This window comes from Procambarus clarkii, chromosome 5 (assembly GCF_040958095.1).
Source record: "Procambarus clarkii isolate CNS0578487 chromosome 5, FALCON_Pclarkii_2.0, whole genome shotgun sequence".
Classification (NCBI taxonomy): Eukaryota; Metazoa; Arthropoda; class Malacostraca; order Decapoda; family Cambaridae; genus Procambarus; species Procambarus clarkii.
This window is the reverse complement of record NC_091154.1, coordinates 5,984,125-6,002,569: the sequence shown is the minus strand read 5'-3', so window position 1 is coordinate 6,002,569 and position 18,445 is coordinate 5,984,125. Positions and strand designations below refer to the sequence as shown.

Genomic DNA, 18,445 nt, shown 5'->3' with positions numbered 1-18,445 from the left:
AGCGTGGTGTGGGCCCCGGGGGGCAGTCAGCGTGGTGTGGGCCCCGGGGGGCAGTCAGCGTGGTGTGGGCCCCAGGGGGCAGTCAGCGTGGTGTGGGGCCCCGGGGGGCAGTCAGCGTGGTGTGGGCCCCAGGGGGCAGTCAGCGTGGTGTGGGCCCCGGGGGGCAGTCAGCGTGGTGTGGGCCCCAGGGGGCAGTCAGCGTGGTGTGGGCCCCGGGGGGCAGTCAGCGTGGTGTGGGCCCCGGGGGGCCCCAAACATGGCCCCACACACAGATTGTGAGCGTCCCCAGATGAACATTCCTGACCAAACAACACTACTTTAGAAGAATGTCCGCGTGTGTGTGTATGCTCTTAACCCATCTGTTGTTCCCTAACTCCCCGCTAAGAGAATTTGGTGCAGGGAATACCTGAGTCAGGCCTCACGACGAGGCCTGGTCGGCGACCGGGCCGCGGCCACGCTAAGCCCCGGAAATACTCCTAGGTAAAGGTAACTACCTATTTACTCACAGTAAATACCAGTAAAATAGCTACCTTCACTCTCTAGCTGGCATGAGCAGATAGGGAACCTGCCCAACCGTTACTGTCCCGGCCAGGAACCTGCCCAACCGTTACTGTCCCGGCCAGGAACCTGCCCAACCGTTACTGTCCCGGCCAGGAACCTGCCCAACTGTTACTGTCCCGGCCAGGAACCTGCCCAACTGTTACTGTCCCGGCCAGGAACCTGCCCAACTGTTACTGTCCCGGCCAGGAACCTGCCCAACCGTTACTGTCCCGGCCGGGAACCTGCCCAACTGTTACTGTCCCGGCCAGGAACCTGCCCAACCGTTACTGTCCCGGCCAGGAACCTGCCCAACCGTTACTGTCCCGGCCGGGAACCTGCCCAACCGTTACTGTCCCGGCCGGGAACCTGCCCAACCGTTACTGTCCCGGCCAGGAAACTGCCCAACCGTTACTGTCCCGGCCAGGAACCTGCCCAACCGTTACTGTCCCGGCCAGGAACCTGCCCAACCGTTACTGTCCCGGCCAGGAACCTGCCCAACCGTTACTGTCCCGGCCAGGAAACTGCCCAACCGTTACTGTCCCGGCCAGGAACCTGCCCAACCGTTACTGTCCCGGCCAGGAACCTGCCCAACCGTTACTGTCCCGGCCAGGAACCTGCCCAACCGTTACTGTCCCGGCCAGGAACCTGCCCAACCGTTACTGTCCCGGCCGGGAACCTGCCCAACTGTTACTGTCCCGGCCAGGAACCTGCCCAACTGTTACTGTCCCGGCCAGGAACCTGCCCAACTGTTACTGTCCCGGCCAGGAACCTGCCCAACCGTTACTGTCCCGGCCGGGAACCTGCCCAACCGTTACTGTCCCGGCCAGGAACCTGCCCAACCGTTACTGTCCCGGCCAGGAACCTGCCCAACCGTTACTGTCCCGGCCGGGAACCTGCCCAACCGTTACTGTCCCGGCCGGGAACCTGCCCAACCGTTACTGTCCCGGCCGGGAACCTGCCCAACCGTTACTGTCCCGGCCGGGAACCTGCCCAACCATTACTGTCCCGGCCAGGAACCTGCCCAACCGTTACTGTCCCGGCCAGGAACCCAAGCGAAGACTCCAGATTATGAGTCAAGAACGTAGACCACTCTACACCTTCGGGGTCGTCTTACATCGCGCTCGGGATTCATAGTCCTAAGGGTCCGGATTCAATCTCCGACGGAGGCGGAAACAAATGGACAGTTTCTTTCACCCTGATGGCCCTGTTCACCTAGCAGTAAACAGGTACCTGGGAGTTAGACAGCTGCTCCGGGCTGCTTCCTGGGGATGTGTAACAAAAAAGAGGTCTATCTTGAGATCTTGAGGTTATCTTGAGATGATTTCGGAGCTTAGTGTCCCCGCGGCCCGGTCCTTGACCAGGCCTCCAACCCCAGGAAGCAGCCCGTGACAGCTGACTAACTCCCAGGTACCTATTTACTGCTAGGTAACAGGGGCATCAAAGTGAAAGAAACTGCTCATTGTTTCTCGCTGGCGCCCAGGATCGAACCCGGGACCACAGGATCACGCGTCCAGTGTTCTGTCCACTCAGCCACCGGCTCCTTCGACCGCCCTGGTCGAGGACCGGGCCGCGGGGACGCTAAGCCCCGAAATCCTCTCAAGATAACCTCAAGATAGCGTCATCTAGATGTTGTCCGATGTCCGAGCTGTTTGTCCATACACTGTGGCTCAGTGGTGATGTACTCACCTAGTTGTGCTTGCGGGGGTTGAGCTCTGGCTCTTTGGTCCCGCCTCTCAACCGTCAATGTATTATATGTATATAATACATATAATATGTATTATATACATCATACAACCCCCCCCCCCCCCCCTTGGGCACAGCATTATGTGACCACATTACTAAAGGTAATCCCCTTTACACACACACCAAGAAGCCCTCATCATCGTGATGAATCAACGATGAAACATGAGTATAGGAACCATGAAGAGCAGCAGGAGGATTCGAACCTGTCCGCGGGGGAACTAGGCGGGGGCAGAACACTCACCCGCAGGCCAAGATCCACCGCCAGGGGCATGTAAGGATCCTTCACACGTGGATCCTCACCCATATTGTGATCCCTATATAGTCTCTGGCGCTCGCTATATGGTCTCTGGCGCTCGCTATATGGTCTCTGGCGCTCGCTATATGGTCTCTCGCGACAGTTATATGGTCTCTGGCACTCGCAATATCTCGCGGGTCTCCACCACCGCCAACGGTCAACTGCGTGAGGATCGGGGTGGCGTAACTCGCGCGCTGATAACACCGCTCACACGCTCTTATCTCTGACGCGCCTGCCTATATCCTATATGTCCCCCCCCCCCCCCCGGGGCATCATGCAGGGAATGTGGGAGAGGGGTGGTGGGGGGGGGGGGGGCAGGGAATGTACTTACCTAGTTGTACTCACCTAGCTGTGCTTGCGGGGGTTGAGCTCTGGCTCTTTGGTCCCGCCTCTCAACCGTCAATCAACAGGTGTACAGATTCCTAAGCCTATTGGGCTCTATCATATCTACACTTGAAACTGGGTATGGAGTCAGCCTCCACCACATTACTTCCTAATGCATTCCATTTGTCAACCACTCTGACACTAAAAAAGCTCTTTCTAATATCTCTGTGGCTCATTTGGGCACTTAGTTTCCACCTGTGTCCCCTTGTGCGTGTTCCCCTTGTGTTAAATAGACTGTCTTTATCTACCCTATCAATTCCCTTCAGAATCTTGAATGTGGTGATCATGTCCCCCCTAACTCTTCTGTCTTCCAGCGAAGTGAGGTTTAATTCCCGTAGTCTCTCCTCGTAGCTCATACCTCTCAGCTCGAGTACTAGTCTGGTGGCAAACCTTTGAACCTTTTCCAGTTTAGTCTTATCCTTGACTAGATGTGGACTCCATGCTGGGGCTGCATACTCCAGGATTGGCCTGACATATGTGGTATACAAAGTTCTGAATGATTCATTACACAAGTTTCTGAATGCCGTTCGTATGTTGGCCAACCTGGCATATGCCGCTGATGTTTTCCGCTTGATATGTGCTGTAGGAGACAGGTCTGGCGTGATATCAACCCCCAAGTCTTTTTCCTTCTCTGACTCCTGAAGAATTTCCTCTCCCAGATGATACCTTGTTTCTGGCCTCCTGCTCCCTACACCTATCTTCATTACATTACATTTGGTTGGGCTAAATTCTAACAACCATTTGTTCGACCATTCCTTCAGCTTGTCTAGGTCTTCTTGAAGCCTCAAACGGTCCTCTTCTGTTTTAATCCTTCTCATAATTTTAGCATCGTCCGCAAACATTGAGAGAAATGAATCGATACCCTCAGGGAGATCATTTACATATATCAGAAACAAGATAGGACCGAGTACAGAGCCCTGTGGGACTCCACTGGTGACTTCACGCTAATCGGAAGTCTCGCCCCTCACCGTAACTCTCTGCTTCCTATTGCTTAGATACTCCCTTATCCACTGGAGCACCTTACCAGCTACACCTGCCTGTCTCTCCAGCTTATGTACCAGCCTCTTATGCGGTACTGTGTCAAAGGCTTTCCGACAATCCAAGAAAATGCAGTCCGCCCAGCCCTCTCTTTCTTGCTTAATCTTTGTCACCTGATTGTAGAATTCTATCAAGCCTGTAAGGCAAGATTTACCCTCCCTGAACCCATGTTGGCAATTTGTCACAAAGTTCCTTCTCTCCAGATGTGTTACCAGGTTTTTTCTCACGATCTTCTCCATCACCTTGCATGGTATACAAGTCAAGGACACTGGCCTGTAGTTCAGTGCCTCTTGCCTGTCGCCCTTTTTGTATACTGGGACCACATTCGCCATCTTCCATATTTCTGGTAGGTCTCCCGTCTCCAGTGACTTACTATACACTATGGAGAGTGGCAAGCAAAGTGCCTCTGCACACTCTTTCAGTATCCATGGTGAGATCCCATCTGGACCAACAGCCAGATCCAGCAGGTGTCTCTTGACCTCCTCTCGTAATTTCGAACTCTTCCAAGGCCACCTGGTTTACCTCCCTTTCTCCTAGCACACTGACCTCACCTTGTTCTATTGTGAAGACCTCCTGGAACATCTTGTTGAGTTCTTCACACACCTCTCTGTCATTCTCAGTATACCCGTCCTCGCCTGTTCGAAGTTTCAATACCTGTTCTTTCACTGTTGTTTTCCTTCTGATGTGACTGTGGAGTAGCTTTGGTTCAGTCTTGGCTTTGTTTGCTATATCATTTTCAAAACTTTTCTCTGCTTCTCTTCTCACCCTGACGTACTCATTCCTGGTTCTCTGGTATTCCTCTCTGCTTTCTGGTGTTCTGTTTTTCCGGATGTTCCTCCACGCCCTTTTGTTCAGTTCCTTCGCTTCCATACATGCCCTATTATACCATGGATTCTTCTGTTGCTTCTCGGATTTTTCCCTTTCGGCCGGGATGAACCTGTTTACTGCCTTCTGACACTTTCGGGTAACATAGTCCATCATACCCTGTACAGACTTGTCTCTGAGGTCTGTGTCCCAAGGTATTTCCCTTAGGAAACTTCTCATCTGTTCATAATTCCCCTTTCGGTATGCCAGCCTTTTGATTCCTAGTTCTTTTTTGGGGGAGATAAGTCCTAGCTCTACCAGGTACTCAAAGTTCAATACACTGTGGTCACTCATTCCCAAGGGCGCTTCCATCTTAACTTCCCTTATATCCCACTCATTTAGGGTAAATATCAAATCAAGCATTGCTGGTTCATCTTCTCCTCTCATTCTTGTTGGTTCTTTGATGTGCTGGCTTAGGAAGTGTCTTGTTGCCACGTCCAGCAGCTTAGCTCTCCATGCTTCTGGTCCTCCATGCGGGTCTCTGTTCTTCCAATCTATCTTCCCATGGTTGAAGTCTCCCATAATTAGTAGTCCAGATCCATTCCTGCTAGCAACAGAAGCTGCTCTTTCTATTATGTTAATGGTGGCCATGTTGTTTCTATCATATTCCTGTCTAGGTCTTCTGTCATTTGGTGGTGGATTATATATGACTACGACTATAATTTTTTTCCCTCCATTTGTTACGGTACCTGCTATGTAGTCACTGAAACCTTCACAGCCCTGAATATCCATCTCAAAATCCCAGCCTTTTCTTACCAGCAGAGCTACACCACCCACCTCTTCCTTCCCTCTCTTTCCTCATAACATAATAGTCCTGTGGGAACACTGTGTTTGTTATCGTTTTCGAGAGCTTTGTTTCTGTGAGGGCTATTATGTCTGGGTTTTCCTCTAGTACTCGTTCTCCATGCTCAATTGCTTTATTTGTAATTCCATCTATGTTAGTGTACATCGCTTTGAGGCTCACTTTCTTCTGTCCCTTCTCAAATCGCCTCCTTGGTGAGTGTTCTGCTGGAGGGGGAGGCTGTTCCATGGGTGTGAGGACCTGTGAGGTGGATAACAGGGTCTCAGAGGATACAGGGATGAGGGGCAGGGGATCCAGTGAAGGGGAGGGACAGGGAGGGTATGGGGTGAAAGGGAAGGGAGGACGGGAAGGAAAGGGGGGGAGGGAGGACTCGGGAGGAGGGGAGGGGTAGAAGGGTGGGGATTGGGTGTGGGAGGAGGGAGATTTGGCTGAACATTTGAGTAGGGGCAGGGAGGGTTTGGGGTAGGGGGGTTTTCTATGCAGAGGAGGGTGGCGGGGTTGTCCTCCCTTCTGGTGTTACTGGGTAGCTGGTTGTGGGTTCCCCCCTCGCCTCTGGGGGTGTTGTGTTGGGAGCTGTGACTTCCTGGTTTTCCCCTCTCGCCCTGCGCCTCTTCCTTGCTTCTGCCGCCACGGCTCTCTCCTCCCTTGTCATGTCTCTCTGGAGGAATACATTTTTTAATTTTCCCACGTTTTTCAGGGAGCTCTTCCTTGATAGGATCTTCTCCTTTGTGCTCTCGTTTGCAAACACTATCTTTATCATTCGGTCTCGGTCTTTGTTGTACCAACCTAACCTGAAAACCTTCTCAATGCTATGCTCAGCCCCTTCCATGTCTAGTGCCTTTAGTACTTCATTCACTGCTGCTTTGTCCTTGTCATTCCACTCTGTCCTATTAGAGCCTTCCTGCTCTTTAATACCCACAGCAACCACTGATCTGTTCCTTTCCAGCAGTTGGCTAGTGGAGCATGCCGCCTCCTGTGAGGTGGCTGCTTTCATGGCCACCTCCATCACTGCAGTCATTACTTCAGTTATTTTTTTTTAGTATTTCCGCAAATGTTGCTTTTATTGTGGCATTCTCATTCAAAAGACTATTACCACCTTCTCCCTGGATGGTTTTCTGAGTCTCAGCCTCGATACCGTTCTCTTTGAGGGCTCTAATCTCCTCCTTTGCTGCTGTCAGCTCTCTTTTCAGGTTGCTTATTTCGTTCTTCATTTCCTGCATCATTTCTTACATCTCACTCTTGATGTCCTCCAGAAACTGGGCGAACTGTGGGAGAGGGATGGTGGTGGGGGGGGGGGCAGGGAATGTGGGAGAAGGATGGTGGGGGGGGCAGGGAATGTGGGAGAGGGATGGTGGGGGGCAGGGAATGTGGGAGAAGGATGGTGGGGGGGCAGGGAATGTGGGAGAGGGATGGTGGGGGGGCAGGGAATGTGGGAGAGGGATGGTGGGGGGGCAGGGAATGTGGGAGAGGGATGGTGGGGGGGCAGGGAATGTGGGAGAGAGATGGTGGTGGGGGGGGGCAGGGAATGTGGGAGAGAGATGGTGGTGGGGGGGCAGGGAATGTGGGAGAGGGGTGGTGGTGGGGGGCAGGAAATGTGGGAGAGGGATGGTGGGGGAGCAGGGAATGTGGGAGAGGGATGGTGGTGGGGGGGCAGGGAACGTGGGAGAGGGATGGTGGTGGTGGGGGGCAGGGAATGTGGGAGAGGGATGGTGGGGGGGGCAGGGAATGTGGGAGAGGGATGGTGGGGGGGCAGGGAATGTGGGAGAGGGATGGTGGTGGGGGGCAGGGAATGTGGGAGAGGGATGGTGATGGTGGGGCAGGGAATGTGGGAGAGAGATGGTGATGGTGGGGCAGGGAATGTGGGAGAGGGATGGTGGTGGGGGGGCAGGGAATGTGGGAGAGGGATGGTGGTGGGGGGCAGGGAATGTGGGAGAGAGATGGTAGTGGAGGGCAGGGAATGTGGGAGAGGGATGGTGGTGGGGGGCAGGGAATGTGGGAGAGGGATGGTGGTGGGGGGCAGGGAATGTGGGAGAGGGATGGTGGTGGGGGGGGCAGGGAATGTGGGAGAGGGATGGTGGTGGGGGGCAGGGAATGTGGGAGAGGGATGGTGGTGGGGGGGCAGGGAATGTGGGAGAGGGATGGTGGTGGGGGGCAGGGAATGTGGGAGAGGGATGGTGGTGGGGCAGGGAATGTGGGAGAGAGATGGTGGGGGGGCAGGGAATGTGGGAGAGAGATGGTGGGGGGGGGCTGGGAATGTGGGAGAGGGATGGTGGTGGGGCAGGGAATGTGGGAGAGGGATGGTGGGGGGCAGGGAATGTGGGAGAGGGATGGTGGTGGGGGGCAGGGAATGTGGGAGAGGTATGGTGGTGGGGGGCAGGGAATGTGGGAGAGGGATGGTGGGGAGGGCTGGGAATGTGGGAGAGGGATGGTGGTGGGGGCAGGGAATGTGGGAGAGGGATGGTGGTGGGGGGCAGGGAATGTGGGAGAGGTATGGTGGTGGGGGGCAGGGAATGTGGGAGAGGGATGGTGGGGGGGGGGCTGGGAATGTGGGAGAGGGATGGTGGTGGGGGCAGGGAATGTGGGAGAGGGATGGTGGTGGGGGGCAGGGAATGTGGGAGAGGGATGGTGGTGGGGGGCAGGGAATGTGGGAGAGGGATGGTGGTGGGGGGCAGGGAATGTGGGAGAGGGATGGTGGTGGGGGGCAGGGAATGTGGGAGAGGGATGGTGGTGGGGCAGGGAATGTGGGAGAGAGATGGTGGTGGGGGGCAGGGAATGTGGGAGAGGGATGGTGGTGGGGGGCAGGGAATGTGGGAGAGGGATGGTGGTGGGGGGCAGGGAATGTGGGAGAGGGATGGTGGTGGGGCAGGGAACGTGGGAGAGAGATGGTGGTGGGGGGCAGGGAATGTGGGAGAGGGATGGTGGTGGGGCAGGGAATGTGGGAGAGAGATGGTGGTGGGGGGCAGGGAATGTGGGAGAGGGATGGTGGTGGGGGGCAGGGAATGTGGGAGAGAGATGGTGGTGGGGGGCAGGGAATGTGGGAGAGGGATGGTGGTGGGGCAGGGAATGTGGGAGAGAGATGGTGGGGGGCAGGGAATGTGGGAGAGAGATGGTGGGGGGGGGGCTGGGAATGTGGGAGAGGGATGGTGGTGGGGCAGGGAATGTGGGAGAGGGATGGTGGTGGGGGGCAGGGAATGTGGGAGAGGGATGGTGGGGGCAGGGAATGTGGGAGAGGGATGGTGGTGGGGGGCAGGGAATGTGGGAGAGGGATGGTGGTGGGGGGCAGGGAATGTGGGAGAGGGATGGTGGTGGGGGGCAGGGAATGTGGGAGAGGGATGGTGGTGGGGGGCAGGGAATGTGGGAGAGGGATGGTGGTGGGGGGCAGGGAATGTGGGAGAGGGATGGTGGTGGGGGGCAGGGAATTTGGGAGAGGGATGGTGGTGGGGGGCAGGGAATGTGGGAGAGGGATGGTGGTGGGGGGCAGGGAATGTGGGAGAGAGATGGTGGTGGGGGGCAGGGAATGTGGGAGAGGGATGGTGGTGGGGGCAGGGAATGTGGGAGAGGGATGGTGGTGGGGGGCAGGGAATGTGGGAGAGGGATGGTGGTGGGGGGCAGGGAATGTGGGAGAGAGATGGTGGTGGGGGGCAGGGAATGTGGGAGAGAGATGGTGGTGGGGGGCAGGGAATGTGGGAGAGGGATGGTGGGGGGGGGCAGGGAATGTGGGAGAGGGATGGTGGTGGGGGGGCAGGGAATGTGGGAGAGGGATGGTGGTGGGGGGCAGGGAATGTGGGAGAGGGATGGTGGGGGGCAGGGAATGTGGGAGAGGGATGGTGGTGGGGGGCAGGGAATGTGGGAGAGGGATGATGGTGGGGGGCAGGGAATGTGGGAGAGGGATGGTGGTGGGGGGCAGGGAATGTGGGAGAGGGATGGTGGTGGGGGGCAGGGAATGTGGGAGAGAGATGGTGGGGGGGGGGGCTGGGAATGTGGGAGAGGGATGGTGGTGGGGGGCAGGGAATGTGGGAGAGAGATGGTGGTGGGGCAGGGAATGTGGGAGATGGATGGTGGTGGGGGGCAGGGAATGTGGGAGAGAGATGGTGGTGGGGGGCAGGGAATGTGGGAGAGAGATGGTGGTGGGGGGCAGGGAATGTGGGAGAGAGATGGTGGTGGGGGGCAGGGAATGTGGGAGAGAGATGGTGGTGGGGGGCAGGGAATGTGGGAGAGAGATGGTGGTGGGGGGCAGGGAATGTGGGAGAGAGATGGTGGTGGGGGGCAGGGAATGTGGGAGAGAGATGGTGGTGGGGGGCAGGGAATGTGGGAGAGGGATGGTGGTGGGGGGCAGGGAATGTGGGAGAGGGATGGTGGTGGGGGGCAGGGAATGTGGGAGAGAGATGGTGGTGGGGGGCAGGGAATGTGGGAGAGAGATGGTGGTGGGGGCAGGGAATGTGGGAGAGAGATGGTGGTGGGGGCAGGGAATGTGGGAGAGGGATGGTGGGGGGGGGGCAGGGAATGTGGGAGAGAGATGGTGGTGGGGCAGGGAATGTGGGAGAGAGATGGTGGTGGGGGGGCAGGGAATGTGGGAGAGGGATGGTGGGGGGCAGGGAATGTGGGAGAGGGATGGTGGTGGGGGGGCAGGGAATGTGGGAGAGGGGTGGTGGTGGGGGGCAGGGAATGTGGGAGAGGGATGGTGGTGGGGGGCAGGGAATGTGGGAGAGGGATGGTGGTGGGGGGGGGGCAGGGAATGTGGGAGAGAGATGGTGGTGGGGGCAGGGAATGTGGGAGAGAGATGGTGGTGGGGGCAGGGAATGTGGGAGAGGGATGGTGGGGGGGGGCAGGGAATGTGGGAGAGAGATGGTGGTGGGGGCAGGGAATGTGGGAGAGGGATGGTGGGGGGGGGGGCAGGGAATGTGGGAGAGGGATGGTGGGGGGGCAGGGAATGTGGGAGAGAGATGGTGGTGGGGGGCAGGGAATGTGGGAGAGGGATGGTGGGGGGGGGCAGGGAATGTGGGAGAGAGATGGTGGTGGGGGGCAGGGAATGTGGGAGAGGGATGGTGGTGGGGGGCAGGGAATGTGGGAGAGGGATGGTGGGGGGGCAGGGAATGTGGGAGAGAGATGGTGGTGGGGGGCAGGGAATGTGGGAGAGGGATGGTGGGGGGGCAGGGAATGTGGGAGAGAGATGGTGGTGGGGGGCAGGGAATGTGGGAGAGGGATGGTGGTGGGGGGCAGGGAATGTGGGAGAGGGATGGTGGGGGCCTAATACTACGAAATATATATAATAAATATAATAAGTATAAAAAATAAGAAATACGACCCTGCCAAATCGTTTAAGCACCAGGTACCCATTCATTTCTGGGTGTGAACAGAGACGTACAATTAAGGATTGGTGCCCAGTCAATCCTCCCCGGCCAGGATACGAACCCAGGCCAAGGGGTGGCCAAATGTGGGGCGAGTGACTTACCAGTACACCGCGGAACTCCCCCACACTGAGCCAATAGGCCTCGGGTCTGGTACAGTCCCCCCCCCCCCCCCCGAACACCAAACTGCTTCTGGGAATGTTGTGACTCTGAGAGAGAGAGAGAGAGAGAGAGAGAGAGCGGGGTTCCCCACAACCCTGCACACTGCCGCCGTCCTGAGAGAGAGAGCGGGGTTCCCCACAACCCTGCACACTGTGGCCGTCCTGAGAGAGAGAGCGGGGTTCCCCACAACCCTGCACACTGCCGCCGTCCTGAGAGAGAGAGCGGGGTTCCCCACAACCCTGCACACTGCCGCCGTCCTGAGAGAGAGAGCGGGGTTCCCCACAACCCTGCACACTGTGGCCGTCCTGAGAGAGAGAGCGGGGTTCCCCACAACCCTGCACACTGTGGCCGTCCTGAGAGAGAGAGCGGGGTTCCCCACAACCCTGCACACTGTGGCCGTCCTGAGAGAGAGAGCGGGGTTCCCCACAACCCTGCACACTGCGGCCGTCCTGAGAGAGAGAGCGGGGTTCCCCACAACCCTGCACACTGCCGCCGTCCTGAGAGAGAGAGCGGGGTTCCCCACAACCCTGCACACTGCCGCCGTCCTGAGAGAGAGAGCGGGGTTCCCCACAACCCTGCACACTGTGGCCGTCCTGAGAGAGCGGGGTTCCCCACAACCCTGCACACTGCCGCCGTCCTGAGAGAGAGAGCGGGGTTCCCCACAACCCTGCACACTGTGGCCGTCCTGAGAGAGAGAGCGGGGTTCCCCACAACCCTGCACACTGCCGCCGTCCTGAGAGAGAGAGCGGGGTTCCCCACAACCCTGCACACTGCGGCCGTCCTGAGAGAGAGAGCGGGGTTCCCCACAACCCTGCACACTGTGGCCGTCCTGAGAGAGAGAGCGGGGTTCCCCACAACCCTGCACACTGTGGCCGTCCTGAGAGAGAGAGCGGGGTTCCCCACAACCCTGCACACTGTGGCCGTCCTGAGAGAGAGAGCGGGGTTCCCCACAACCCTGCACACTGTGGCCGTCCTGAGAGAGAGAGCGGGGTTCCCCACAACCCTGCACACTGTGGCCGTCCTGAGAGAGAGAGCGGGGTTCCCCACAACCCTGCACACTGTGGCCGTCCTGAGAGAGAGAGCGGGGTTCTCCACAACCCTGCACACTGCGGCCGTCTGCTTCACCACACTCACTATTACTGCACTGTCGTCTCGAGGGGGAAGGGAGGGGGGGGAGAGGGGGGGGGGAGGGAGGGAGGGAGAGAGAGAGAGGGGGAGAGAGGGGGAGAGAGAGAGAGAGAGAGAGAGAGAGAGAGGGAGGGAGAGGGAGAGAGAGGGAGAGAGAGAGAGAGAGATAGATTAAGGTGGGTTGGGGGGGATGGGGGGGGAGATGGGGGGGATGGGGGGGGAGATGGGGGGGATGGGGTGAGATGGGGGGGGTGAGATGGGGGGGGTGGGAGTTGGGGGGGTGGGAGATGGGGGGGGAGTTGGGGCGGGGGGGAGTTAAGGGAGGGGGAGTTGGGGGGGGGAGTTGGGGGAGGGGGAGTTGGGGGAGGGGGAGTTGGGGGAGGGGGAGTTGGGGGGGAGTAGGGGGAGTTGGGGGGGGGAGTTGAGGGGGGGAGTTGGGGGGGGGGAGTTGGGGGGGGGGAGTTGAGGGGGGGAGTTGGGGGGGGGGGGGGAGTTGAGGGGGGGAGTTGGGGGGGGGGAGTTGAGGGGGGGAGTTGAGGGGGGGAGTTGGGGGGGGGAGTTGAGGGGGGGAGTTGGGGGGGAGTTGGGGGGGAGTTGGGGGGGGGGGGAGTTTGGGGGGGGGAGTTTGGGGGGGGGGGGAGTTGGGGGGGGGGAAGTTGGGGGGGGGAAGTTGGGGGGGGGAAGTTGGGGGGGGGAAGTTGGGGGGGGGGGGGAAGTTGGGGGGGGGGGAGTTGGGGGGGGGGAAGTTGGGGGGGGGGAAGTTGGGGGGGGGAAGTTGGGGGGGGGAAGTTGGGGGGGGGGAAGTTGGGGGGGGGGGGAAGTTGGGGGGGGGGGAAGTTAGGGGGGGGAGTTAAGGGGGGGAGTTAAAGGGGGGAGTTAGGGGGTTGGAAGTTGGGGGGGTGGAAGTTGGGGGTTGGGAGTTGGGGGGGTTGGAAGTTGGGGGGGGGGGTGGAAGTTGGGGGGGGTGGAAGTTGGGGGGTGGGAGTTGGGGGGGTGGAAGTTGGGGGGTTGGAAGTTGGGGGGGGGGTTGGAAGTTGGGGGGGGGGTGGGAGTTGGGGGGGGTGGAAGTTAGGGGGTGGGAGTTGGGGGGGGGGTGGAAGTTGGGGGGTGGGAGTTGGGGGGGGTGGAAGTTGGGGGGTGGGAGTTGGGGGGGTGTGGGAGTTGGGAGTTGGGGGGGGTGGAAGTTGGGGGGTGGGAGTTGGGGGGGTGTGGGAGTTGGGGGGGGGGGGGTGTGGGAGTTGGGGGGGGGGTGTGGGAGTTGGTGGGGGGGTGGGAGTTGGTGGGGGGGTGGGAGTTGGTGGGGGGTGGGAGTTGGTGGGGGGGGAGTTAGGGGGGTGGGAGTTGGGGGGGGGTGGGAGTTGGGGGGGGTGGGAGTTGGGGGGGGGGGTGGGAGTTGGGGGGGGGGGGTGGGAGTTGGGGGGGGAGTTGGGGGGGGGGGAGTTGGGGGGGGGGGAGTTGGGGGAGTTGGGGGGGTTGGGGGGGAGTTGGCGGGGAGTTGGGGGGGGGAGTTGGCGGGGAGTTGGGGGGGGGAGTTGGGGGGGGGAGTTTGGGGGGGGGAGTTGGGGGGGGGGGGAGTTTGGGGGGGGGGAGTTGGGGGGGGGAGTTTGGGGGGGGGGGAGTTGGGGAGGGGAGTTAAGGGGGGAGTTGGGGGGGCGGGAGTTGGGGGGGTGGGAGTTGGGGTGGGGGGAGTTGGGTGGGGGGAGTTGGGGGGGGGGAGTTATGGAGGGCGGGAGTTATGGAGGGCGGGAGTTGGGGGGGGCGGGAGTTGGGGGGGTTGGAGTTGGGGGGGGAGATGGGGGGGTGGGAGTTGGGGGGGTGGGAGTTGGGGGGGTGGGAGTTGGGGGGGTGGGAGTTGGGGGGGTGGGAGTTGGGGGGGAGTTGGGGGGGGGGGTGGGAGTTGGGGGGGGGTGGGAGTTGGGGGGGGTTGGGGGGGGGGTTGGGGGGGGAGTTGGGGGGGGTTGGGGGGGAGTTGGGGGGGGAGTTGGGGGGGAGTTGGGGGGGGTTGGGGGAGGGAGTTGGGGGGGGGGAGTTTGGGGGGGGAGTTTGGGGGGGGGGGAGTTGGGGGGGGGGCGGGAGTTGGGGGGGAGGCGGGAGTTGGGGGGGAGGCGGGAGTTGGGGGGGTGGGAGTTGGGGTGGGGGGAGTTGGGGGGGGGAGTTATGGAGGGCAGGAGTTGGGGGGGGGCGGGAGTTGGGGGGGGGGCGGGAGTTGGGGGGGGGGAGATGTGGGGGGGGAGATGTGGGGGGGAGATGGGGGGGTGGGAGTTGGGGGGGTGGGAGTTGGGGGGGTGGGAGTTGGGGGGGAGTTGGGGGGGGGAGTTGGGGGGGGGGGGAGTTGGGGGGGTGTTGGGGGGGCGGGAGTTGGGGGGGGGCGGGAGTTGGGGGGGGCGGGAGTTGGGGGGGCGGGAGTTGGGGGGGGGTGGGAGTTGGGGGGGGAGGTATGGGGGGCGGGAATTATGGGGGGCGGGAGTTGGGGGGGGCGGGAGTTGGGGAGGCGGGAGTTGGGGGAGGCGGGAGTTGGGGGGAGGCGGGAGTTGGGGGGGGGGCGGGAGTTTGGGGGGGGCGGGAGTTTGGGGGGGGGGGAGTTGGGGGGGGAGTTAAGGGGGGAGTTGGGGGGGGGCGGGAGTTGGGGGGGGGGAGTTAAGGGGGGAGTTGGGGGGGGCGGGAGTTGGGGGGGGGCGGGAGTTGGGGGGGGCGGGAGTTGGGGGGGGCGGGAGTTGGGGGGGGGGCGGGAGTTGGGGGGGGGGCGGGAGATGGGGGGGGGAGATGGGGGGGGTGGGAGTTGGGGGGGATTTGGGGGGGGGAGATGTGGGGTGGGAGATGGGGGGTGGGAGATGGGGGGGGGGAGATGGGGGGGGTGGGAGTTGGGGGGGTGGGAGTTGGGGGGGGGGTGGGAGTTGGGGGGGGTGGGAGTTGGGGGGGGTGGTAGATGGGGGGTGGGAGTTGAAGGGGGCTGGGAGTTGAAGGGGGGGGGGAGTTGAAGGGGGGGGAGTTGAAGGGGGGGGGGAGTTGAAGGGGGGGGGAGATGGGGGGAGAATGGGGGGGGATGGGGGGGGAGGCAGGATGGGTAAAAGATAGGAGGTATATTGGAAAATAGGGAGGTGTGAGAGACCCAGGTACAGCCTGATATCCCCCCCCCCCCTTTGAATCGCAGTTTCAAAATTAAAATCAAACGTATAAATCCACAATGGCCGTAATGAGGATTCAAACTTACGTCCAGGATGATCCCAGACGCGCCTTAATCGACTGCTCCACGACATGGTATGTAAGAATTGCAACCGGGAGTGCTAATGCTCTCACATGGGTCTCGCAGTCTCTCCCAGACACAAACCAGGGTTTTACATAATTCCCCCATACACTCGGGCTCTGTCAACAAGCAGTTCTACCTACCTCTTCGCCTTTACTTCAATACACACAGAAATCACAATGGAGTGCTACTGCTCTCCGTGTGAAAGCAGTAGCACTCTCGGTTGCAATTTTTATATACCATGTCATGGCGCAGTCGATTAAGGCATACCTTGAGGTTACCTTGAGGTGCTTCCGGGGCTTAGTGTCCCCGAGGCCCGGTCGTCGACCAGGCCTCCTGGTTGCTGGACTGATCAACCAGGCTGTTAGACGCGGCTGCTCGCAGCCTGACATATGAATCACAGCCTGGTTGATCAGGTATCCTTTGGAGGTGCTTATCCAGTTCTCAATGTCTGGGAGCATGTCTGGGATCATCCCAGGCGTAAGTCCGAACCCTCATCATGGCCCTTGGGGATTTATTCATTTGATATATCACACTATTGTGATTTCTGTGTGTAAAATCAAACGTATTTAAACATGCCCAAAAACGATTAATGTTGTACAGTCGTGTTCGTTCTCGACTCAGAATTTTGGGTTCAAATCCCAGGCAAGACAGAAATGGTTGGGCGCGTTTCCGATCACCCAATGAGCCTGTTCACCTAATGGTAAATAGATACCCAGGAGTTAGTCGTTTGTAGTGGGGGTTGCCTACTGGGTAGGGTCAGTAAATTGACCAGGGGGGTGGGGGGAGTAGGGGCCTCAACATAAGCCTAACATATACACTAGCTACATGTATATACACACAGGCTGCCTGTGCCCCTGATAAAATAAATTATATATATATATATATATATATATATATATATATATATATATATATATATATGTATATATATATATATATATATATATATATATAATTTATTTTATCAGGGGCACAGGCAGCCTGTGTGTATATACATGTAGCTAGTGTATATGTTAGGCTTATGTTGAGGCCCCTACTCCCCCCACCCCCCTGGTCAATTTACTGACCCTACCCAGTAGGCATATATATATATATATATATATATATATATATATATATATATATATATATATATATATATATATATATATATATATATATATATATATATATATATATATATATATATATATATTTATTTATTTCCTCAATCATGATGGCTTTGTTGATATTTATTAAACAATTTATTGCCTCTGAAGTACTATGGGGTTGTACATAACAGTAATAACCTTGGTTGGTCAAGTTTCAAAGCTTCATAAGTATACCTGGAAACTATCTGGAATGAGCTCCAAGAGTTCTTCAATTCCTAAAGCCCAGCCCTGGAGCCAGGTTTAACTGCTGATAACTTGGCCCAACAGGCTGTTGCTTAAAGCCGTCTTCAGGCCTGCATATTGGATGCCTAAATGATTAATGAATCCTACCCAAGTTTGTGCTCAATTATTTGGCTTGTAGCTGAATTTTCCAGCCAATAATTGATATGCCGGTCTCGAACGAAGTGATTATCCTACAGGATGAGTCGTCTCACAATGAGCTGCCCTAATGCCAGCCTGCTCTTCCAGCAAGCCATTCTTATTTTTGATTAGTTTGGATTGGTTGGAAAGGAAGTGCATGGTTATGCTCTTACAAAAGGCTAGAAGCGTGTTAGATATGAGGCAGCCCCAAGTGCAACAAAGCACAGAGTGCAACAATAATGCAGCATGCGTAGGAGTTTGCTTCATAATTATCTGCATGAACCAAAACTCGTCAAATCACCAAAATGAAACCCCGAATGAGATATGATTTCATAATTAAAACCCTCGCATGAAAGTAAACAAAAGTGATGACGTCGAAACTTTGCAAGGGTCCCAGACAGACCAAACATCATCACTCACATCGTATCAGGGTAGGGTCATTCCAGCCACATTATTGTGACAATCTCTGCACGATTTTTTAGTTTATACCGCTAACTTCAGAGAAACGTTTTAAAGGCAAAACACATTTATTGAAAATACTGTATTCAGCATTCATTAATGATTAAAGATGGCAATTAACAGTACATGGTAACGATGACTAGGTTCCTGTAAATGAATTATTGTTTCCAATTAGAAATACTGTATTAAACACCACTTAATTTGTAGGAAATGTAAATGACTTAAAATTTCACTTTAAGGAGTTTAATTTGGATGATTTAACGTTTGCATGGGTAATTCACGGGCCAAGGTTTGCTAAGGCTTACACACACTCATTACCCCGCATAGCACCTGAAGCAGGTAGCAGTCTCAACACGTAAACCTGGACAAGGGTTACGTGCTGAGACGTAAACCTAGAGCGTGTGAAAGTTTGCATAACAGCCACGAAGAAAAGCTTGCGAGTCCTAGAAAGCTCAAAAACAGGACTACATCCATGGCCTCTTACCAGCAGGAAAACCAACCCACTTAGGCACACAATATATTTCCTCAAAATGATCCATATGCTCACGTGTTTGTGAGGCAGCGTGGCGTCCCTGAGTGAGTAAGTGTGAGTGAGGTGACTCACAAGACACTTCCCTCAAAGGTTACACAAACACGCCTGTGAATGAGGGGGTGTGGTGGCATTACTGGGGTCAGCGGCCACACACCCCATACGCCCACCTGGGCCCCCCACCCCCACCTGCCACCAGGGGCGCCTCACCTACCTGAAGGTGGTGCCGGCAGGTGACTAGAAGAAATTAGGCGACCTTGAGGGACCTATTAGTTAGTAGCGGCAGCGGCCGCCCACCACAACACACTGGACCAGCTGGGTATAAGGTCAGGAATCCTGCCTCGCATCACCTAACAACACTAAACTGAGCATCAAAACTTACTCCAGAAACTTCT

At 57.7% G+C, this 18,445-nt stretch overlaps 1 protein-coding gene across 9 annotated transcripts in view; it reads right to left on the bottom strand.

Annotated features, from left to right (window-relative positions):
• The window catches only part of subdued (anoctamin 1), a 165,089-nt gene extending 146,699 nt beyond the window's left edge, over positions 1-18,390 (bottom strand). For 6 of the 9 annotated variants that reach the window (XM_069338946.1, XM_069338942.1, XM_069338959.1 and 3 more), the window contains exon 1: positions 18,265-18,390. The gene's annotated coding sequence lies outside the window, so the exon portion shown is untranslated. The remainder of the gene's footprint in view (positions 1-18,264) is intronic. The other 3 variants (XM_069339001.1, XM_069338990.1, XM_069338979.1) reach the window with 3 other exon arrangements.
• Positions 18,391-18,445: the final 55 nt, after the last annotated feature.